This window comes from Castor canadensis, chromosome 5, assembly GCF_047511655.1.
Source record: "Castor canadensis chromosome 5, mCasCan1.hap1v2, whole genome shotgun sequence".
In the NCBI taxonomy this organism is placed as follows: Eukaryota; Metazoa; Chordata; class Mammalia; order Rodentia; family Castoridae; genus Castor; species Castor canadensis.
In genome coordinates this window covers 47,754,212-47,779,443 of record NC_133390.1, presented here as the reverse complement: position 1 = coordinate 47,779,443, position 25,232 = coordinate 47,754,212, and the positions used below count along the sequence as shown (strand labels likewise).

Here is a 25,232-nt window from a genome sequence, read left to right as displayed (position 1 = left end):
AATAACTGACTTTGGGATCTGCTACAGTAGAAGACTTGCTGTGCTGTCCTCAGAAGCTAAGATTTTTGACTCGATGCTGCAGCAGGCTCTTCAGACAGGCTTCCCTGCTCCATCGGCTCTTCTAATCTCTTTTGACAAGAAAGTTGACTTTTCAGATAATCTGTGTTCCTTTTCTGTTTAAGCAGAATCATCTCCACTATGGGTAAGAGCTACAGAAACAAAAAAGAACCCATATTGATGACCATGTCTGAAATAAGAGGCAATTTTCACAAATTATAACCTATAAATAAGTAGGACTGGGAACATGTCAGAAATACAGAATCTCAAATTCTGTCCCAGACCTCTGTAGTCAGCACTTTCATTTTAAAGAGGAACCAGGTGATTCATGTGTACACCAAAGGTCCAAGAGCACTGATCAAAGACATCCAAGACCACTAGGTGAATCTAAGCATTCACTTTCAATGTTGGGGTATATCATCAAAAGTACAAAGTAAGAAACAAGGTACTACTACAATGGCTTTGGATTCTGTTTGTTTGCATAATATGGAGGTTTTGAGTAGCCACTGAGCCAGTTTTCAACGATTAAATGTAAGTGGTCTGGTATAAGGCCCATCCATTGGTATCTGCTTGGAGCTCATCGGTAAGCTTGTGATATAATAAAAAATGAGAAATTTTGGACTAGGACATTTTCTTCACTTTTATTTTCTCAGGAGCTATGTGGAGTTGGTGAACAATTATCTACCACTTTGAGGTAGCATTCACCAATAATCAGGAAGATTTCATTGAACTCTGTAGTATAATAGGTCACTACTAATATCTACATTTTCTGTCATAGTCCAGTATGGTGTTCTCAACATCATTTCCTGCAACTTGTTAAAAATGTAAATCATTGACCCCCTGCAAAGCAAACCAAATTAAAAACTCTGGATGGATCCCATTAGTATGTTGTAGTAAGTGTTCCAAATGGTTCTGGTGCCCAATAAACTTACACATTTCTGGTCAAGGAGATTTACAATCTGCAGCAGAACCAATATTTTGTTTAATTGTCAAGAATACATTATGCCTGGGAAGACTTTTTCTCCTCTATTTAATTGCATTCTTCATTACCACATCCCCTAACTCTCCCTAACCCCAACTCACTCCTAGGAGTAAGTTCCATTATTCTTTGGGGAGAAATTAGCATATATTGGATGATTCATTGCCTTGGACCCATTTCCCAGAAGTGAAAAATGACCCTCTTGTGAGAACCAGTTCATTTTGTACCGGAATTTCACCAGTCTGAGAAGCTGAAGTCTTCAGGTCTTCCAGCATCTTGGTTAATTCATTTTCAGTCTTCAGAGCAAATGTTAGGGTCTGTACTGCACCTCCCCAGACATCTGTATAAGGCCTCTGTTAGAAAGCAACAGAGAGGTCAATTTCCTTCTCAGTGATAGGGTTTTTACATTCTATTTCTTATGTAAAATGACTAGGTTTGCATGGCTCAATAGTTTCCAAACTTTGTAGCATAATGGAGTCAGCTGTACACCTTAATTATTTATGCCCTGCTCACCTGCCTACACTCTTACCTAACTGGTAGAGGGAGCATTGTGAGCCTAAGGATTTTATGGAGATCTCCAGGTAATTTAATTCACAATAAAGCAAAGGTACCAGGGATATATAGCAAAGGTATATATTAACTTATTCCATTAGCTTTGGAATTCTATGGTGGTGGTTCAATTCTTTTAGAAGACATTTACTTTTCTTTATAAAGCCACAGTTTAAAAAAATTGCATAAGTAGGGATGTTATGCCCCCACGTGAGGTACAGATTGTTTCTTTGAAGTTTCTGTCCCAGCAAGAAGAAACAGTGTTACAAGATTTTGAAGAGACAGTCTTATTAAATACTTGAACCTCCGTATGATTTAATGATTTGAAATAGGATGCTAATAGCTCTGGAAAGAAGTCGTGGGAGTGCTTCTTGAACCATGCAGAGCATTAGGGTCTGGAGAGCTTGTTAAAACTGAGCTCCTTGGTCCCTAGGCACAGAGAATCTAGTCTCTCAGGCCTGGGTGGGGTCCATAAATTTGCATTTCTCATGATCGTCAGGTGGTTCTGGTGCTGCTGATCCAGAGACCACTTTTTCTGTAGCTCATTGAGAAAAAAACCATGGAAGCACTTGCGGCTAAATTTTACCTAAAAAGATGTTGACACATGTTTGCCCTCAAGATCAGTTTTGAGGAGACCATGTAAGAATATGAGTAAACTAACAAGTGAGCTAGGAATCAATTCTTTTCTAGACCCAGAAAAGACCCCATCAGGATCATTGCAAAATAGCAAAATAATAATTACCTTAAAAACTGGAAGGCAGATCATACCCTCACGTTTTCTTAGATATCTTAGTAATTGCTTTGCTTGCTCCCTCTTCACCTCAGCCTGTTCTTCAAAGAACAGGGCAAATGGAGGCATTCCTGTCTCTTCATTGTAATGGCAGGCCTGGGATAGAGGTGAGAATGAAGTGAGGCTGGATATGACAGATGCTCATTTTTAAAACAGTAATCTCATTTTTTTGTCTCAGTAGTTGTCCAGAAAGAGGTGATTTTTTGGGTGCTGTGTTTGTCCTTTGACTTCCAAAAGACTCTCACTGCCTCCTGAACCCAGCCTACACCACACAGAAGCCACATGGATTCTAATATGCTAGTGCCCAATCTATTGGCATTGTGGCCTTTTTAAGGGTCAGACTTGTGTCTGCCTGCCACCACTGTTTTATGCTTGTGTATCTTTCGGCATCCACTGATTCTCCTTATTATAGCCTACAGTTTGCAGTCACAAACTGTCATTGGCCCACAAAGCATCAATATCCAGCCACTGAATTGCTGTTTCAGGTAGTTTCAGATTACAAATATAGTTACAATCATTACTAAAAAAAACAACAAAAAAAAACCCAACTAAATATATTACCACCCAGATCAGAGCTAACCCTCCCTCATAGTCGCTCAAGAGCCCATACTAACCATGGATAAGTAAACATCACTGATATGCATCTGATAAGATGCTACTTGGTTAAGAGAAACTCTACATTCTTCAGGAAAGGGGCCTTTGCTAATATTGGAATCCATCTCAGCTTTAGGCAAATCCAGTCATAAGATGTGCTACCTTGTAAGCTAGAGGGCTTCTTAAATACTAAGTAGTAGAGCCAGCCCACTCCTTACAAGATAAAATTTCTTTCAGCTGAGATTAACAACTACTAATCTACCGATGAGGACATTGTGTCTGGATGAAAGAACCAATCTGGAGAAAAGACATTAAAAAAATGTGGCAGGCCTAATCTTTCCAATCAATGTTGTATTTTTTTCTCATATTCTCTCTATCCATTTGAGAAGGCAGATATATTTCCCAAATAGTAAAGTATCATCAGAACAAATGAGTTATCTTTAATTTTTTTCCTTTCTTCAAAACTATGATCATGGCACAACATGCTAGATCCCATAATAGATCTAAGAAGACTAGCCAAAATACATTCTCTGTGCATAAGGGAACCTGCAACCCCTCCTCTCCTCCACAAGGCCTCAGCAGACATAACTGATCTTAATACAGGAAATAATGAATTTCTGAATTATCAAAATCATGTTGTTTTAGGGGATTAGAGAAGATTTGATAATAAATTGGCATTCTTTGGCTATCAAGAACACAAACAACAAATGTTGGAGAGGATGTGGGGGGAAAGGAGCCCTTATACACTACTGTTAAGAATGTAAACTAGTACAACCACAATAACTACAATGGAGAACAGTATGGAGGTTCCTTGAAAACAAAACAGAACTTCCATATGATCCAGCAATACCACTCCTAGGGATACACTTGAAGGAATGTAAGTCAAGATACAATAAAGGTACTTGCACCCCAATGTTTATTGCAGCACTGTTCACAATACCCAAGCTATGAAACAACCCAGATGTACTCTACAACTGATGAATGGATTAAGGAAATTATATATAGTGGAGTTTCATTCAGCCATAAGGAAGAATTAACCATATGGTTTGAAGGTAAATGGATGCAATTGGAGGACATTATGTTAAATGAAGCAAGCCAGGCTCAGAAAGACAAAGAATGCATGTTTTCTTTCATCTATGGGAGACAGACACAATACAAATTTAAGCAATATTATGAAAAACAGGTTACACAAAGGGGAGGTCATTGATGGGAGAGGGAGAGTAAAAGAAAGAAGTTAAGAAGGTGAATATGGGTGATGTACTTTCTACATAAGAATGAATATAGAATTTTTAAACCTGTTGAAATCACTGTAAGAAGGGGACTAAGTAGAAAGGAGAAAAATTAGAGGACATGAACCAATTCAAGTTATAATACATATATACATGGAAACATCACAAGGAAACTCTCTGTAGAGCTATCTTAAAAATATCTTTTTTTTCAAAAATGAAGAACAGGAAGGTAAAACAAGTCCTGTCTAGGAGTTGGTACCAGTGTGAGGGGGGAGGATATAAGGAAAAGGCAAATATATTAGAAATATTATGTACTCATGTATGAAAATGGAAAAATGAGAAATGTTGAAACTATTCCAGGAATGGGGGGGTGGTGGGTGACAGAGAATGATGGAGGGTATGAATTCAACTACGATATATTATGAGAACTTTTGTAAATGTCACAGTGTACCACCAGTACAACAATGATATAATAACACAAAGAAAAAAAGTGAAAGCACCCAGACAAAGAAAAGAAATAAATATATACTATCTAACAAAAATAAACAAATAAACTAATTGGCATTCTAAACTGGCCTTGGAACTAGAGAAAAGGTTAGATCAAGAAGAACTAACCTAGAAGGTAACACACATGCACAGGAAATTAATGTGAGTCCATTCCCTGTATAGCTATCCTTATCTCAACCAGTAAAAACCCTTGTTCCTTCCTATTATTGCTATACTCTCTCTTCAGCAAAATTAGAGATAAAGGCAAAATAGTTTCTGCTGGGTATTGGGGGGGGGTGGGAGGGGGAGAGGGAGGGGGTGGGGGTGGTAAGGGAAGGGGTGGGGAGGGGGGGAGAAATGACCCAAGCATTGTATGCACATATGAATAATAAAAATATATAAAAAATAAATAAAATAAAATGTTAAAAAAAATTCAGATTTAAAAACAACATATAAAGAGGGACAAAAGAGGGAGATGGAGTAAATACGATCAAAGTACATTATATTGCACCTATATGAAAATATAACGAAACCCATAATTTTGTATATCAATTATACACTAATAAAAACAATAAAAAGAAAAAATAAATAAATAAACTGGCCTTGGATGGGAGACAATAAGAGAAGTGAAAATGAAAGAAAGGCAGTCCACCTAGAAAATAAGAGCGCATGGCTGAAGGTACAAGATAAGTTAGTGTTTTCTCTAAATTACAGTAAGACTACTCCAGTTGGGAACTTTTTGCCTTCTTCAAGCCAAGGTCCCTTTATATCTCAACATATACCTTATTTATTTTCCTCCTTGGAGAACAGGGATTGTTTTAACTAGTTTAGTATTCCTAAAGCCAGGGCTGGCAAAGAGGCTCAAGTGGTAGAGTGCCTGCTTAGCAAGAGTTCAAGCCCCAGGACCATAACAAAAACCCAAAACAAAAACCTATAGCTCATAGTGGGGTACTTGTAGATAACACTGGTTGAATCAATGTTGACTAAATAGAAATATATTTACTTGTAAGTAAAGCATAAGATTTTCTATAGTCTGGTGGATCTCTGGTTCAACTGGATGCCTGGTTGAACTGAAGTAGAAATGACAGGTCTCCAAAGTCCATCTCTATGGACAGCTTTCTGAAGGACAATTCATCCTAAGTAAGGATCCAAGCACTTAAGCTTTCACACAGTCACATAGATAAGGTCATCCTAGGGAAGGGATAATTATAAAATTGGCCTGTTTTTGCTTTTGTTTCTGCCCTTGTCACCAGCTTAATTTATGCCTTGGTCTCAGGAAGAAGGAAAGGTATATTAAGACAGTGCTTCTCAGCATAGCCCCCTGGACAGACTGACCTCCACCCGGGAAAAAAGAGAAACTGAGTAATAAGCAATAAGAACAGTTAAGACATGCTGGAAAGACGGTGGGGTGGCCTGAGCGCTGAAGATTGGGGGAAGGGAATCCTTCCCGGGACTGTAAATAAACAAGCCGGGCGGGCCGGAGAGCCTCTGGCGGGAGCGGGGCACGCGCCCAGCAACCAGGAACAGGGAAGCTTGTGAGAGGAGAGAAGACCCACTTCCCACGTGAACTGTAAACAAACATGGCGGCCGGCAGGAGCAGCAGCACCGCCCAGTAAGCAGGAGCAGGAAAGCTGCTGAAAGTGGCAGTGGGAGGAAAACTTCAGAGGAGAGGGGCTCCCACATGAACTGTAAATAAACACGCAGGCCTGACAACGTGGGGCAGTGTCACCTTTCCCAGTGCTTGGAAAGGGGAAAGCCTGTAGCAGAGGCTCCCGCACAGGAGAACTCTGAGCAAACAAAGCCTGTGGGACCAGGTGAGTGCTGGCTCACCCCAGAGATCTGCATAAATAATGCAGCCAGCTACAGGCTGAGAGCAGCAGGCAGGCAAGCCACAGTTGCAGATACCACTCTCAGAACTGTCTCCAGATGCTTTTTTTTCTTTTTCTCCTTACCTTTGATGAGAGAACAACCGAATTACACCTGCAAGCCGAAAAACTTACTGAAACTGTATTGCATTTGAACTGGGGACACTTGGTGGGGCTTTTTTTTTTTTTTTTTGTGAGTGTGTGTGTGTGTGTGTGTGTGAGTGTGTAGTTTTGTTCTACTTTATGCATACCCTTTGATGAGACAACTACAGAACAACATCTGAGGCACCAACTCCAAGACTGGAGATTGAGACGGACACCCAAATTATTAAGACTGAAACTGCATTGCATATAAACTTGGAAGTTTTTTGGTTTTTTTTTTTAATTTTCTATTTTCCATTTTATTTTAATTCATTTTTATATATAGATATTACTTTCATTTACTTATTTTTTATTTTTTTATCTTTGATTTTCAATCCTCTCTCTGTCTCTCTAATGTCTGTTCAGCTTACTGTTGATTAGGACACTAACACTCCCTGTTTATACCTTTGAAACTCTCTTGTCTGATACCTTGTTTTGCTTTTTCCCTCTTGTCTGTATATTTGTTTTCTCCTTTTCTTTAACTTCTTGCTTTCCATCTCAGCTCACTCTTCCATTCTCAATATTACCATTGTTATTATTACAAGCTAGAAAATACTTAATTACACACAGTACAGGGACAGTAACAACACCAACGACAATGACGGGAAGACAGAAAAAACAGGGAAACCAGTTTCCCCACAGCAAAAAATTAGTACAGGAACCAGAGGGGAATGAAGAGAACAGAAACTCAGATCCAGACTCCAACAAAATGAAGATAAACTATGCCAAAGGACCCAATGAAGCCCACAAGAATAATTTAAAAGAAGACATACTACAAGTACTCAATGAGAATTTTATAGAGATGATACTGGATAGGGTCAACCAAAATGTACAGGAGACACTCAAGAAATTCCAAGACAATAAAAATAGAGAATTTGAAAAAGCAAAAGAAGAAATAAAGGAAACCATAGAAGCACTGTATAAACACCAAAGTGAAAGAGAACACAATGAATAAATGGATAAATGAACTCAGGACAAAAATAGACAACAATAAAGAAGAAAAACTGCCAGGATATGGAAAACCTCAGAAAAAAGAATGAAACAGAACTGCAAAACAAAATGGAAGGCCAATCCAGCAGAATAGAACAAGCAGAAGACAGAATCTCAGAACTTGAAGATGAAATGGTAATTAAAGGAAAAAGTGAAGAACTATTAATTAAACAACTCAAGACCTGTGAAAAGAAAATGCAAGAACTCACTGACTCCATCAAAAGACCAAACTTGAGAATCATGGGCATCGAAGAAGGAGAAGAGGTGCAAGCGAAGGGAATGCGTAATATATTCAACAAAATAATAACAGAAAATTTCCCAAATCTAGAGAAAGATATTCCCATACAAATGCAAGAGGCCTCCAGGACACCAAACAGACCAGATCAAAATAGAACTACTCCATGACATATCATCATTAAAACAACAAGTTCAGAAACTAAGGAAAGAATATTGAAGGCTGCAAGAGAGAAAAAACAAGTAACATACAAAGGTAAACCCATCAAAATCACAGCAGACTTCTCAACAGAAACATTAAAAGCAAGAAGAGCGTGGGGTGAGATCTTCCGGGCACTGAATGAAAATAACTTCAACCCCAGGATACTCTACCCAGCAAAGCTATCATTCAAAATAGATGGAGCAATAAAAGTCTTCCATGATAAGCAGAAACTAAAACAATATGTGACCACAAAGCCACCATTACAAAAGATTCTGCAAGGGATCCTGCACACAGAAAGTGACACCCAACTTAACCATGAAAAGGCAGGCAGCACCAAACCACAGGATGAGAAAAAGCAAGACAGTAGAGAGTAACATCAAGTTAGTTACACACAATCAAACCTTCAAATAACTAAGACAACTAAATGGCAGGAATCACCACATACCTATCAGTACTAACGCTTAATGTTAATGGACTTAATTCACCCATCAAAAGACACCGTTTGACAAAATGGATTAAAAAAGAAGATCCAACAATTTGTTGCTTACAGGAGACTCATCTCACCGACAGAAATAAGCATATGCTTAGGATGAAAGGCTGGAAGAAGATTTACCAAGCCAATGGCCCCCGAAAACAAGCAGGAGTAGCAATACTTATCTCTGACAAAGTAGACTTCAAACCTACATGGATCAAACGAGATAAACAAGGGCGTTCCATACTAATAAAAGGGGAAATAGACCAAAAGGAAATAATAATCATCAATCTGTACGCACCCAATTTCATCAAACATACCCTGAAAAACCTAAAAGCATATATAAACACCAACACAGTGGTTGTGGGAGACTTTAACACTCCATTATCATCAATAGATAGGTCATCCAAACAAAAACTCAATAAAGAAATCCAAGATCTAAAATATGCAATAGATCAAGTGGACCTAGTAGATGTCTACAGAACATTTCATCCGACCTCTACACAATATACATTCTTCTCAGCAGCCCATGGAACCTTCTCCAAAATAGATCATATCCTAGGGCACAAAGCAAGCCTCAGCAAATATAAGAAAATAGAAATAATACCGTGCATACTATCTGACCACAATGCAGTAAAAGTAGAACTCAACAACAAAAGTAAAGACAAAAAACATGCAAACAGCTGGAAACTAAATAACTCATTACTTAATGAAGAGTGGATCATCGATGCAATAAAAGAGGAAATTAAAAAGTTCCTGGAAGTCAATGAAAATGAAAACACAACCTACCAGAACCTATGGGACACAGCTAAGGCAGTCTTGAGAGGAAAGTTTATAGCCATGAGTGCATATATTAAAAAGATTGAAAGATCCCAAATCAATGACCTAATGATACATCTCAAACTCCTAGAAAAACAAGAACAAGCAAATCCCAAAACAAATAGATGGAGAGAAATAATAAAAATAAGAGCTGAAATCAATGAAATAGAAACCAAAAAAAACCATACAAAGAATTAATGAAACAAAAAGTTGGTTCTTTGAAAAAATAAACAAGATTGATAGACCCCTGGCAAACCTGACTAAAATGAGGAGAGAAAAAACCCAAATTAGTAGAATTAGGAATGCAAAAGGGGAGATAACAACAAACACCATGGAAGTCCAGGAAATCATCAGAGACTACTTTGAGAACCTATATTCAAATAAATTTGAAAATCTAAAAGAAATGGACAGATTTCTAGATACATATGATCATCCAAAATTGAACCAAGAGGAAATTAATCACCTGAATAGACCTATAACACAAAAGGAAATTGAAGCATCAATCAAGAGTCTCCCCAAAAAGAAAAGTCCAGGACCTGATGGATTCTCTGCTGAATTCTATCAGACCCTTAAAGGAGAACTGATACCAGCCTTCCTTAACCTGTTCCACGAAATAGAAAGGGAAGGAAAACTGCCAAACACATTTTATGAAGCCAGTATTACACTTATCCCAAAACCAGGCAAAGACACCTCCAAAAAGGAGAACTATAGGCCAATCTCCTTAATGAACATTGATGCAAAAATCCTCAACAAAATAATGGCAAACCGAATTCAGCAACACATCAAAAAGATTATTCACCACGACCAAGTAGGCTTCATCCCAGGGATGCAGGTGTGGTTCAACATACGAAAATCAATAAATGTAATAAACCACATTAACAGAAGCAAAGACAAAACCACTTGATCATCTCAATAGATGCAGAAAAAGCCTTTGATAAGATCCAACATCATTTCATGATAAAAGCTCTAAGAAAAATAGGAATAGAAGGAAAGTTCCTCAACATTATAAAAGCTATATATGACAAACCTACAGCCAGCATTATACTTAACGGAGAAAAATTAAAACCATTCCCTCTAAAATCAGGAACCAGACAAGGATGCCCACTATCTCCACTCCTATTCAACATAGTACTGGAATTCCTAGCCAGAGCAATTAGGCAAGAAGAAGGAATAAAAGGAATACAAATAGGTAAAGAAACTGTCAAAATATCCCTATTTGCAGACAACATGATCCTATACCTTAAAGACCCAAAAAACTCTACTCAGAAGCTTCTAGACATCATCAATAGCTATAGCAAGGTAGCAGGATATAAAATCAACATAGAAAAATCATTAGCATTTCTATACACTAATAATGAACAAACTGAAAAAGAATATATGAAAACAATTCCATTTACAATAGCCTCAGACAAAATCAAATACCTAGGTGTAAACCTAACAAAAGATGTGAAAGACCTCTACAAGGAAAACTATACACTTCTGAAGAAAGAGATTGAGGAAGACTATAGAAAGTGGAGAGATCTCCCATGCTCATGGATTGGTAGAATCAACATAGTAAAAATGTCGATACTCCCCAAAGTAATCTACATGTTTAATGCAATTCCCATCAAAATTCCAATGACATTCATTAAAGAGATTGAAAAATCTACTGTTAAATTTATATGGAAACACAAGAGGCCACGAATAGCCAAGGCAATACTCAGTCAAAAGAACTATGCAGGAGGTATCACAATACCTGACTTCAAACTATATTACAAAGCAATAACAATAAAAACAGCATGGTACTGGCACAAAAACAGACATGAAGACCAGTGGAACAGAATAGAAGATCCAGATATGAAGCCACACAACTATAAGCAACTTATCTTTGACAAAGGAGCTAAAAACATATGATGGAGAAATAGCAGCCTCTTCAACAAAAACTGCTGGGAAAACTGGTTAGCAGTCTGCAAAAAACTGAAACTAGATCCATGTATATCACCCTATACCAAGATTAACTCAAAATGGATCAAGGATCTTAATATCAGACCCCAAACTCTTAAGTTGATACAAGAAAGAGTAGGAAATACTCTGGAGTTAGTAGGTATAGGTAAGAACTTTCTCAATGAAACCCCAGCAGCACAGCAACTAAGAGATAGCATAGAAAATGGGACCTCATAAAACTAAAAAGCTTCTGTTCATCAAAAGAAATGGTCTCTAAACTGAAGAGTACACCCACAGAGTGGGAGAAAATATTTGCCGACTATACATCAGACAAAGGACTGATAACCAGAATATACAAGGAACTTCAAAAACTAAATTCTCCCAAAACTAGTGAACCAATAAAGAAATGGACATGTGAACTAAACAGAACTTTCTCAAAAGAAGAAATTCAAATGGCCAGAAAACACATGAAAAAATGCTCACCATCTCTAGCAATAAAGGAAATGCAAATTAAAACCTCGCTAAGATTCCACCTCACCCCTGTTAGAATAGCCATCATCAGCAACACCACCAACAACAGGTGTTGGAGAGGATGCGGGAAAAAAGGAACCCTCTTACACTGTTGGTGGGAATGTAGACTAGTACAACCACTCTGGAAAAAAATTTGGAGGCTACTTAAAAAGCTGGACATCGATCTACCATTTGATGCAGCAATACCACTCTTGGCGATATACCCAAAAGACTGTTACTCCAGAGGCACCTGCACATCCATGTTTATTGCGGCACTATTCACAATAGCCAAGTTATGGAAACAGCCAAGATGTCCCACCACTGACGAATGGATTAAGAAAATGTGGTGAAGAAGAACGAAATGTTATCATTCGCTGGTAAATGGATGGAATTGGAGAACATCATTCTGAGTGAGGTTAGCCTGGCTCAAAAAACCAAAAATCGTATGTTCTCCCTCATATGTGGACATTAGATCAAGGGCAAACACAACAAGGGGATTGGACTATGAGCACATGATAAAAGCGAGAGCACACAAGGGAGGGATGAGGATAGGTAAGACACCTAAAAAACTAGCTAGCATTTGTTGCCCTTAATGCAGAGAAACTAAAGCAACTGAGGCCAATAGGAAAAGGAGACCAGGAACTAGAGAAAAGGTTAGATCAAAAAGAATTAACCTAGAAGGTAACACCCACGCACAGGAAATCAATGTGAGTCAATGCCCTATATAGCTATCCTTATCTCAACCAGCAAAAACTCTTGTTCCTTCCTATTATTGCTTATATTCTCTCTACAACAAGATTAGAAATAAGGGCAAAATAGTTTCTGCTGGGTATTGGGGGGGGAGAGGGACGGGGCGGAGTGGGTGGTAAGGGAGGGGGTGGGGGCAGTGGGGAGAAATGAACCAATCCTTGTATGCACATATGAATAATAAAAGAAAAATGGAAAAAAAAATGACAGTGCTTCTCAAACCCTAGTTTGACATGAATCACCTCGCAACAGGGCTATGGTCGTATGCAATATCAGATGTCTGACAGTCAGAGCAGAGGAAAGAAAATGATAATGACCTTTTTCACTGGTTTCATTAATAGTATATGTAAAACATTACCCAAATTCTCCCTTTCCAAATTTTGTGGAAATTTTCAAGACATTAGAATTCTATGTGAGCAATAGGGCAAGTGCCAATAAAATCTGGATTATTATTGTTTATATGATCTAATCTATAGGTAAATAAGCATAGTTGCTCCTGTCTCTGGTTTTTTCCTTTGTGTGGAATATCGTTTTCCATCTGTTCTTTATCAGTCTATGTATGTCTTTACCAGAGAAGTGAGTTTCTTACAGGCAACATATTGTTATGTTTTAAAAATTAATTTGTACAGTCAATATCTTTTAATTGGGGGGTAGTAATTCATTTACCTCTAAGGTTATTACTGATAGCTTACTCCTGTCATTTTGTTAATTTCTACTTTTTTTGTGTGTGTATCTGTTGTTCTTTTTTCCTCTCTTTGGCTTGGTGGTTTTATATATTGATTTGATGCATTTTTTTTTTTTACTTTCTCTCATTTATCTACTTTGAAGAGAGTTCTGTAATTTGATATTTTTTCATGATCCTAATTATGATCTTTTGTTCCTTTATGTAGGAATACCTTGAACACTTCTTATAGACCTGTCTGATAGTGATGAATTGCCTTCATTTTTTATTACCTAGGAAAAAAATCTTTATTTCTTCTTTTGTCTGAAGGGTAGCTTTGGTCTTTATACTATTTTTGATTTTGGTTTGCAGGTTTGGTTCTTTTTGTTTTCAGAACTTTGAGTACTTTGTCCCATTCTCTCCTGTCCTAAGTGATTTCTGGTGAAAAATCTGTGGTTAGTCAATGAGAATTCCCTTTTGTGTGACATGACACTTTTCTGTTTCTGTTTTTGGAATTCTTTCTTTATCTTAGATTTTGGATGATTTATAGTATGTTTCAGAAAGGTTTTTCTTTAGTGGAATCTGACTGGGGTCCTTTGACCTTCCTAAACTTACTGAACCTGGATATTTATGTTTTTCTCAAGATTTGGAAATCTTTCAGTTATTATTTTAATAGAATTTTGAGCCCATTATTTTCTCCTTCTGGAACACCCATACTGAGAGTATTGGGATTACTTAATGGTTTCTCATAACTCTTGTAGGCTTCTTCATTTTTAAGTATTTTTCTTTTTGTCTGGCCTGGTTATTCTTAAAGAACGGTGTTCAGAAATTCTTTTTTAGCTTGATCTACTCTGCTATTGAAATTTGCAACTGTATTTTTTATTTCATTTATTTACTTCTTAACTTTAATATTTATGTTTTTTTGTGATCTCTATTTCTGCTGAATTTCTCATACAGATCATGATTGTTTCCTTATTTCCATGGAGTTTCCTGACTATATTCTCTTGTATGAGTTTTCAGAAATTCTTTTTTAAGCAATTCACTGACTTCCTTTTTGTGGGGTCTGTTGCTAGAGTACCAGTGGACCTATCAATATTACCTTACTTTTTCATGTTTCTTGCACGGCTTCATTGGGTAGGCTATGTTTGGTTCAAGGTGGGCCCATTAGTGTAATACCCATGTAGATTCTTTAACTGTAGTTAATGTCAGTAAAGTCTGTGGATACCTCAGGAACATAGGCTTCAGAGTTTTGTGGACTGCTCTGCCAACTTCTATGTACTCTCTTAGGTGGATAGGTTAGGCTGCAGTTCTGGGCACAGTATTCACTGATCTGGGTGTGTGATGTCCACTATCCTCTTTGTGTTGCATGGTGACAGGGCCCTGCTGTGGGCCTGGGTGGATGTTGCATGGAACTCCCAGCAGTAAAGGGAGGGGCACTAATCAGTGTTTGAGTATCACATGGTGACTATGCCACATTGGTGCACTTGGGTGGGGTTGCCTAAAGGTTATATAGGTACCTTCCTAAGGCTTTGGTGGGCCAAGCCACTCAGGGTGGGCTTCTTGATTGATTCCTAGGGGTAAGGATGTGTGGTGAGGTCATTTGACTTGCTTTGTAGGGCAGTGGGAAGACAGGGCCCCAAAATGGTGCTATGCAGCCCAGGGGACCACATGGCCAGGCTGGCAGGGACCACAGTCATCCTATTTGTGCTTTCCTTCATGGCTAGGATGACAGGCAAGTGCTATTGCACACAGTCATTGCTTGAGATGGGATCTCATGAACTTTTGCCTGGGTTGGTCTAGAACCATTTTTCTCCCAATCTCCACCTCCCAAGTAGTTAGGATTATAGGCTTGAATCACAGTGCGTGGTTTGTGTATACCTTTTTAAAACTAAGATAAACAATAAGAATTTTAAGTGAGAGAAGTACATGGTGGGTTTAGAGGATGGAGAAATTTTTGACCAAGGAATATAAGGTAGGGATATAGAAACAAACTAATAGTGAAATGTTAGCCAACTACACAGAGAAAATAGGACAAATAAATTTTTATACCCAAGAGGAATATATATAAATAAAATGAAATTCTAATATTAATATAGAAATGTAAGTAAAATAGTAGAGAGATAGGAAGTTTTGGGGAAGTCCAGGTAGAGTGGTACTGTATCAGAGTACCTAGATGATTTAAATCAGGATATCTGATTTATTTTCAAATGTTTTTTTTTTGGTGGTACTGAACCGGTATTGAACTTGGCCTCACACTTGCTAGGCAGGCACTCTACCACTTGAGCCACTCCACCATCCTCTTCTTTAATTGAAGTAATGAATTCTAGAAGTTACTTTGGAAATACTGATGATAATGTTTAAAGAATATTGAAGAGAAATGCCTAAATGCTATTGATGACTTTCATGTTACCTAGGTGGCAATGGAAATTTGCAATAGATAATACATTCAGACTAACTGACATGTGAATATCATAAAGGCCATTTACTGGACTGGAAAAAAATCAATGGAAGTTTCTGATAACATACACAAGGCATTGTACTCAACCATATCCTCTTTTCCTTTTCTCTTTTTTAAAACAATAATTTGGATATAGAGTTTTACATTTTAATCAAATCTGTAAATGTCATCTACAGAAGTCTGGAAGGGCTAATTGGCATGCTGAATGACAGAATCAAGTGTCAAGAGAATTCAGGGCACTAGGTCACCTGAAACTAATATGATTACATGTAATTAAAATAAATATAAGTCTTATATTTAATAAATCACTAAATCATAGACTGAAAGGTGAAGATCTTATTAAATAGTTCATGTTTAAAGACTTAGATTTCTAATGGGTTGAGTGTTCTTTATGACCAGAGAGTTGACAGAGAAGCAAATGCAATTCATTCTCCTCCTTCAGGCAGAAAATATATTTAATTGAATAACTGATCTATATAATTGAAACAGAAATACCACAGACAAGAGAGGGGGAACTTTGTTTCCTGGTCTGAGGATTGATGATCTTTTCTTTGTAGGCCTGAAACCATACCGATGGCTTTCTGTGCTCCCTTTATGTCAAACGTGAGATTCAGTCTGGCCATGCAGGAGATTTTTGTGGCCCTTGTCAGCCATTGGCTCGCAGATATGTTCCATGAGAATCCACTAGTCCTTTAATGTATTCCTCTTCACCTTTAAGTACAGACTGTGCAAGCTGTGTGGTTAATTTTACATTCATAATGTCTAAGTAGCTGGAGCAGAGCTATCATTCTCTGCAAACCAAGTGGCCTTTTGGGCTAGCATTTGAGTACTGACAGTACCCTTTCATTTATCTGAGCTCTTGTGACTACCCTTTTAGGATGCCAAGGTGTTTATCTACCATCAAGCCCTGGAGTGGCTTACTTATGGTCAGTCTTTCTTTGATCAGCTTCTGGATGAACTGATGGGTAATGGCATCAATGATTTCACTGGTCTCCTCAGGCCTAACCAGAACTCTTTTTTGCCACAATAGAAGGTGCAGGTTCTGTTCTGAAGTTTCATGGTTAAAATTTAGTTTTCAATGGAAAATTCTGGTAATCATATCCTACTAGCAGATACAACTCCTGTTGTAACCATGCAATGACTCATGGTCTTAGGTCTAGCTATAAAATACACACTTACTTGGCTAGAGTTTCTCACAAGTAAGCAATCAGTGCTATATGTAGTAGAGATAAACAAGGAATTGTATTTTTATTTCATTTCTGGTGTCACATTTTTGAGATATTGATAAATTATAGTATAATTAGATAAAGAAGGGACTTATTTAAATATTTGTGTTATAAAGTTATAGGGTTTAGAAATATTTAAAGATTGAAGAAATTGATAGATAAAAATTCTTCCCAATAACTCTGCAAGCCAGGTTTTATTATTCTTTTTCACAAAGGTGAAAAACAAAATCTAAGAAAGGTCAAGTCACTCGCCTATAGACACCCAGCTAGTTAATGGTATAGTTAGTGTTTGAATTCATCTGGATTTGACTTCAAAAATGCATGCTGGTTCTAATATACCATTTACCTTTTTGTATTCAAATAAATGTTTTCTTTCCTATTTATTAATGTGAGACTATAAAAAGAACTACAAGGATAAAACATTCAAACACTACTAAGACTAGGGATGTAGCTTAGGGAGGGTACTTGCAAAACATGTAAGGCCCTAGTTTTGTTCCCAAGGACTGTAAAGCAACAGAGAAACAAAACAAAGACACAAAGATTTATACTTGTGGACTCTTCTATATTAAAAGTGAAAACATAATGTACAAAATTTGATAAATACTGACTAGAGCTATTTATAATTTTAGATATTGAAATTTGTGTTTTAGTCTTCCAGTTATGTCTACTTTTTTTGAAGGTACTTGTTTCCTGATGGCTGGAACTTTATAACCTATAATTCTAGTAGCAGTATGTGAAATGAGAGATTTAAAAATGAATACCGTTTTGTAACTGAATAAAAAATCACTGATTATAACCTTAGTGCATTCTTAGAAAAACAGCAGTCACCTACTTTCAATAGGCTCAGAAAAACAGCAGGCATCATAGTTTTACATGATAATATGAATGTATATCTGTAGAAAATAAAATGGTGGGGAACAGTAGAATAGTAAAATACACTAGGATTTTAGACGGCCACATATTCCTGAGCATCAAAAATTAGTATCTAAAGTAACAATAATAGTAATTTTTGATGTTTCAACTGATAAATATTGATATTGTGGGGCATTGGAGTGCGTATTTCAGTGAAATATATAAATAAAAACTTGATGTTTCAGTTGACAAATATTGATATTGTGGTTTGTTTAAATGCATGTTTCAATGAAAAATATAAATAATAGTTTTGAATATTCCACTCACTCACAAGAAAGAACAGCAGTCATCTCCCAAGAGAAAGGAAATTATGACTTCTCAGAAGAGACATTAAGTCTGAGTTATATGAATTTATTCTGGTAATCATTTCTTAAAATGAGAGTAGAACATTGTGTAAAGTTTTATCCACTTGTTTTTTACACACACACAAACACACACACACACAAACACACACACACACACACACACACACACACACACACACACACACACAAAACCACCACTACCACCATCACCATCATTATTAGCATCAACAAAAATAATGGCAGAAGTTACAGAAAACTTCTAAAATGATCTGTAGTCTAGACAATAGATTTCTGGGTCAGTGTCCGTGAACTGCTGGAGAAAAATGCTCAATATTTAATGTGAGCATTCCAGCTGTCTGCTTCTTAGAGAAACATATGTTTGGCTTTCATTTCAGCTTACTTTGATCCAGTGGCTGGAAACAGGACTATTGCTCTAATAGCCCTAATATGAAGTACTAACATGTCCTTCAGCTGGGAGAAGGTCATACAGCATTAGTTTTGGTGTTGGGAGAAGGATAATGAAGGTGAGTTTCTGCAATCTGCAAATTTCACTAGCAAGGGTTAAAATGCTGGCTGGGTACAATAGGAATATGATCTTAAGAAAACCTAGTGGAAAAGCAAAGTATTTCAAAACATTCTTCAGGTCTTTACTTTTTTCCATCCCCCTTTCCTCTTAGACTCTAGATTAATGAATGAAATTTTATAATTATTTTGCTATATGTTTTCTTGCAGAGCGGACTTGAATAGGAGTTTTCAAAATGAAAGACGTTGTGAATTGTGTGCACCATGATTAAGAATATAGGCTTTATCATTTACATCCTGGCCACTTTATTCAGTTAGTGCACTTTTCTAGGCACTGGAAATGTAGCAGTTAAGCAAAGAGACAACAATCCCTGTGTTCATAAACTACAGCTAGTAGCATTGGCACATTTTTCTATAACTCCTTTTCTATATGAATAATAAGAGTTCCTATTTCTTAGGCCTGCTTTAAGCATAAAATGAGCTGACAAAAAATACTTAGAACCAAAGCTGGCACATAGAAAGCATTTAACAAGGGTTAGGCTATTACATTTGGAATCATGTTTTTCCTTTTTGGTTGCCATTAACCTGTTTTCCTGTGAAAAATCACACATAGCAGAATCCATAAAACCTTCTGTACCCACATTCTTTTCTCAAGCTTTGATTTCAGGAAAGTTCAAACTTTAGTCCTTCATTCGTGATATATGTTCCACATTCCTTCCTTTACTATGTGGCTTTCATTTACCTTAAATAGAATCTTATTTTATGCAAGATGTGTCTGGTTTTAATTTAGGCCAATTTCTAAATCTTAAATATTTAAAATTTTTCTCATTGTTTTATATTTTGGTTATGAAATCTTTTTATTTTAAAATTTAATCTTATTGTTTTTTCCAGACTTTTTGGTTTGTTCTATATTGTTTTTGCCCCTTTCTTCTCTGTTGTAGATGGTGTTGGTATTGTGGTTGTCATTGGTTTTTTTTTTGTTTCTTTATCTGATTTGATTTTATTTGTGGTTCTTGTTATTTGTCTTTCTCTTTTAATGATGTTCTGGGTGCAGCACTGAGCACTTTGAGTCCCACATTTTGAGCACTTTGGATAGATGCTCTGCTGGTGAGCTATACTCCCAGCCCAACTGAGAAAAATTGTAACTTGTTCTACCCACAACCCAGCTGCAATTGAACCTTGATGGATACTTCAACTTGAAGAACAAGGGAGTTAACCTGGGTACAATGACTCATGCCTGTAATCCTAGCTACTTGATAGGCAGTGATCAAGAGGATTCTGGTTCAAGGCCAGCTTGGATAAAAAATTTGTGAGACCCGTCCCCCAACTCAACCAATAACAAATAGTAGGGTGTGGTGTCAAACACCTGTCATCCCAGCAACTCAGGAAGTGTACATAGGAGGATTGTAGTCCAATCTGGCCTGGGCATAAACACAGATACTAGCTCAAAAATAACCAGATCAAAAAGGGATGGGTATGTAGTGCAGATGGTAGAGCACTTTTGGGTAGGAAGTGCAAAGATCTGAGTTCAAACCCCAGGACCACCACCAAAAAAAAAAAAAAAAAGAATAGGGGAATTAAAAAAAATAGCATCTCAGTTGATGATCCATCACCAAGCAGTACAGTTGGACTGGAGCTGAAGACTCTTCTTGGACATTCACCTCCACACAACAATCACAGAGAGAAATAATACAAAGATTTTGGACACCACATCTATGAGGGACCACACCATAGATCACTACCATAACCTGTCAGGACGCATATTAGCAGTGAGTCTGGAGAAGTAACCAGAGATGGTATAGCCCAAATTTTCTCCAGACTACGTCACACCTGCTTGAACCACTAGAGGGACTCTACCATTGTGAGAGCTACAAAAAAAGTTGGTCTCTGAGACTCTGACAAAATATGCACCGTGTTGAAGCCCATTAATCACAGCCACAGAAACCTCAAGGAAAGTACACTACAAAGTCCAGTTAGAATTAAACTCAATATTACACAATAAACTGATATCTCAGGGCACATCAAGAGTAGGCTGCTCACGGAGAAGGACTTCACATAAAGGTGAAAGAGATACCAATTTCAAAAGATGCTCAAATCTTGACATCTTTTGAAACACAAGAAACGTGAACAAAATGGCAACATAACTCTTCCAAAGGTTCATAACTCTCTAGTAATGGAATCCCAAAATATTTGAGTAGATGAAATATCGTATGAAGAATTCAAAAGAATCACTTTTAAAGTGATGTGTGAATTCAAAGAAGATATAAATTAATGGATGATTGATTTAAAGAAAATAATGCAGGATGTGAATGAATAATTTGGTAAAGAGATATTCTGAAAAAGAACAAAACAGAAATCTTAGAAGTGAAAAGCTCAATAAGTCAAACAAAAACTAATCTGAAATTTTTACCAATAGACTAGAACAAGTGTAAGAAAGAATATCAGGGCTTAAATACAGGGTTGATTAAATAGTTTATTCAGAGAGTAATAAAGAAAAACAAATAAGGAAGAAATAACAGAACATATTAAAATGCAAAACTTATAAATAGTAGGAATAAACAAGGGAGCTGGGGTAAAGGCTAGAGGCATAGAAAAGCTGTTCAGCAAAATAATAGCAGAATAACTCCTAAATCTTGTAGAAGATATGGACATCTAGGTACAGGAGGTTTTTAGGATCCCCAAGTAGATAAGACCAGACAAGAACCCTTCCACATAATACTATAGTTAAACTGCCAATAGTACAGAATAATGAAAGAATATTAAAAGCTATAAGAGAGAAATGACAAGTCACTTATAAGGGCAAACTCATCCAAATAATAGCAGATTTCTCAGCAGAAACTCTCAAGACACAGAATGATGTATTTCAATCCCTGAATGAAAATAACTGTCAACCTAGATTACTATATTCAGAAAATTTGTCCTTCATAATCAAAGGAGAAATAAAAATCCTCCAGGAAAAGTATTGGCGAAAGGAATTTATAACCATCAACTAAGGAATTTAAACCAGCATTGCAGAAGACATTTAAAAGAATCCTGCATCCAGAAGAAGAAGAAAGAAAAACACAATCATGAAAACATAGTTAAAAATAAATCACAACAAAAGAGTAAATCAGCAAATGAGAATTAGAAAACACATAAACATTATTCATTCAGTAAACTACCAAATATCTAAGATGAATAGGGAGAAAGAAATGAACATAGATTATTAGAAACAGCCACAAGAAAAATTGCAATGATAGGAACTATAAGCATTCTTTTCAATAATAACTTGGAATGTAATTGCTCTTAATTCTGCAATTGGAAAATACAGACTGGATGATTGCATTAAAGAATGAGATCCAGCAATTTTCTCCCTATAAGAATATCATCTCAACACCAAGTACATAAGCAGACTGAATGTGAAAAGATGGAAAATGATATTCAAGCAAATGGAATCTGAAAACAAGCAAGTATAGCTATACTTGTATCTAACAAAAGACCTCAAGTAAAAATTAGAAGAGACAAAGAAGGTACCTACATATTGATAATTAGAATAATATATGAATATACATATGCATAAATATTTGACCCTCAAATTTTATAAAACAAGCACAAATGGATATGAAGGGAGAGATAAGTTCAATCAAACAACAGGGGATAATATTAATCCCCCACTCTCAACAGCAGAAAGATCATCTACATACACACAAAAATCAACAAAGAAGCATCAGGGTTATTTTAAATTATAGAGTCAAACAATAGATTCTTTTTTTTTTCCTTTTTCTTTTATTATTCATATGTGCATACAAGGCTTGGTTCATTTCTCCCCCCTGCCCCCACCCAGTCCCTTACCACCCACTCCACCCCCTCCCTCTCCCCCCCCAATACCCAGCAGAAACTATTTTGCCCTTATTTCTAATTTTGTTGTAGAGAGAGTATAAGCAATAATAGGAAGGGACAAGGGTTTTTGCTGGTTGAGATAGGATAGCTATACAGGGCATTGACCCACATTGATTTCCTGTGTGTGGGTGTTACCTTCTAGGTTAATTCTTCTTGAACTAACCTTTTCTCTAGTACCTGTTCCCCTTTTCCTATTGGCCTCAGTTGCTTTTAAGGTATCTGCTTTAGTTTCTCTGTGTTGAGGGCAACAAATGCTAGCTAACTTTTTAGGTGTCTTACCTATCCTCACCCCTCCCTTGTGTGCTCTCGCTTTTATCATGTGCTCATAGTCCAATCCCCTTGTTGTGTTTGCCCTTGATCTAACACCCACAGAGTGGGAGAAAATATTTGCCAACTATACATCAGACAAAGGACTGATAACCAGAATATATAGGGAACTTAAAAACTAAATTCTCCCAAAACTAATGAACCAATAAAGAAATGGGTAAGTGAACTAAACAGAACTTTCTCAAAAGAAGAAATTCAAATGGCCAGAAAACACATGAAAAAATGCTCACCATCTCTAGCAATAAAGGAAATGCAAATTAAAACCACGCTAAGATTCCACCTCACCCCTGTTAGAATAGCCATCATCAGCAACACCACCAACAACAGGTGTTGGAGAGGATGCGGGAAAAAAGGAACCCTCTTACACTGTTGGTGGGAATGTAGACTAGTACAACCACTCTGGAAAAAAATTTGGAGGCTACTTAAAAAGCTAGACATCGATCTACCATTTGATCCAGTAATACCACTCTTGGGGATATACCCAAAAGACTGTGACACAGGTTACTCCAGAGGCACCTGCACATCCATGTTTATTGCGGCACTATTCACAATAGCCAAGTTATGGAAACAGCCAAGATGCCCCACCACTGATGAATGGATTAAGAAAATGTGGTATCTATACACAATGGAATTCTATGCAGCCATGAAGAAGAACGAAATGTTATCATTCGCTGGTAAATGGATGGAATTGGAGAACATCATTCTGAGTGAGGTTAGCCTGGCCCAAAAGACCAAAAATCGTATGTTCTCCCTCATATGTGGACATTAGATCAAACAATAGATTCTTAACAGACATCTACACAATATTCTATCCAACAGCTACAGAATACACATTCTCTTCATCAGCTCATGGAACACTTTCCAAAATAAATCTTGTTTTAGGACACAAAACAATTCTTAATAAGTACAAAAGTTGAAATAATTTCTTGTGTTTTATTAGATAATCTAGAAATCAGCAGCAAGAGAAACTATGGAAATTATACAAACACATGAGAATTTTTAATGATCAGTGGGTGATTGAACAAATCAGGGAGAATAAATTTTAAAAATCCTACAGTCAAATAGAAATGGAAGCACAGCATATCAGAATCTATGGGATACAGTGGAAACTGTGCTATGAGGGTAGTTTAGAGGTGTGACTACCTATCTTTAAAAAAAAAGAGTGATCTCATATAAACCAATGATTCATCTTGAGGTCTTAGAGAAACAAGGACAAACTAAACCAAGATTACTAGAAGGAAGAAATAATAAAGATCAGAGCAGAAGTAGATGAGAAGCAAAAAAAAGAAAGAAAAGAAAAAGAAAAAGAAAAAAGGTAGAATGGATTAATGAAACAAATTGTTGATTCTTTGAAAATGTTAAAAAAAAGTCGATAAACTCTTAGCCAAATTAACCAAAGAAAAGAGACGGAAGGCACACACACACACACACACACACACACACACACACTAGGGATACAGATACCGTTGAAATCCAGAGGTTCATTGTGAATATTTTGACAAATTGCATGACAGTAAATTTTAAAACCTAGCAGGAATGAAAACATTCTGAGACGCATACCTATGCCCTAACAAAATTGAGCCAAGAAGATATAAAAACCTAAATATATTAATAAGAAGCACTGAGATTGAAGCAGTAATGAAATGTCTCCCAACAAAGAAAAGTCTGGGTCCAGATGGATTCACTGCTGAGTTTTACCTGACTTTTAAAGAGCTTGTACCAATGTTACTCCAACTATACCATAAAATAGAAAGCAAAGGAACACTTCCAAAATCATCCTACAAAGCAAGCATCATCCTGTGACCAAAACTTAATAAGGTCACCATACACAGAAAAATTAAAATATAGGCTAATATCTTTGATGAATTTAGATATAAAAATATCAATAAAAAATACTTGCAAATTGAACTCAGTATCATATTCAAAAGATCATATACCATGATAAAGTTGGTTTAATTCCAAGGATGTTTTAACCTATGAAAATCAGTAAATGTAGTACAACACATACATAGCAAAGATAAAAATAACATGACATCTCAATAAATTAAAAAATTCCTTTGGTAAAAACTCCTTTGATAAAAACCCTGAATAAGCTAGGTATAGAAGGATCATACCTTAACATAATAAAGGCAGTATACAACAAATCCATAGTCCACATAATACTGAATGGGCAAAAATCAAAAACCATCAGAAATGAAGTAAGGGTGTCCCTCTCACCACTCTTTCTCAACATAGTACTTGAAATTTTAGCTAGAGCAATGAGCCAAGAGAAAAAAATAGTCCAGGCTAGTAGCACATGACTAATCCCAACAATTCACTGGGCAGAGACTGGAGGGTCATGAGTTTGAGGTCACT

The 25,232-nt window shown here is 36.7% G+C and overlaps 1 long non-coding RNA gene across 1 annotated transcript; it reads right to left on the bottom strand.

The window, feature by feature from the left end:
• Positions 1-1,263: 1,263 nt before the first annotated feature.
• On the bottom strand, positions 1,264-3,120 carry LOC141423054 (uncharacterized). The gene is made up of 3 exons (XR_012447712.1): positions 2,990-3,120; positions 2,328-2,471; positions 1,264-1,389 (listed from the first exon to the last, which is right to left on the bottom strand). It is a non-coding gene; the product is annotated as an uncharacterized lncRNA (long non-coding RNA).
• Positions 3,121-25,232: the final 22,112 nt, after the last annotated feature.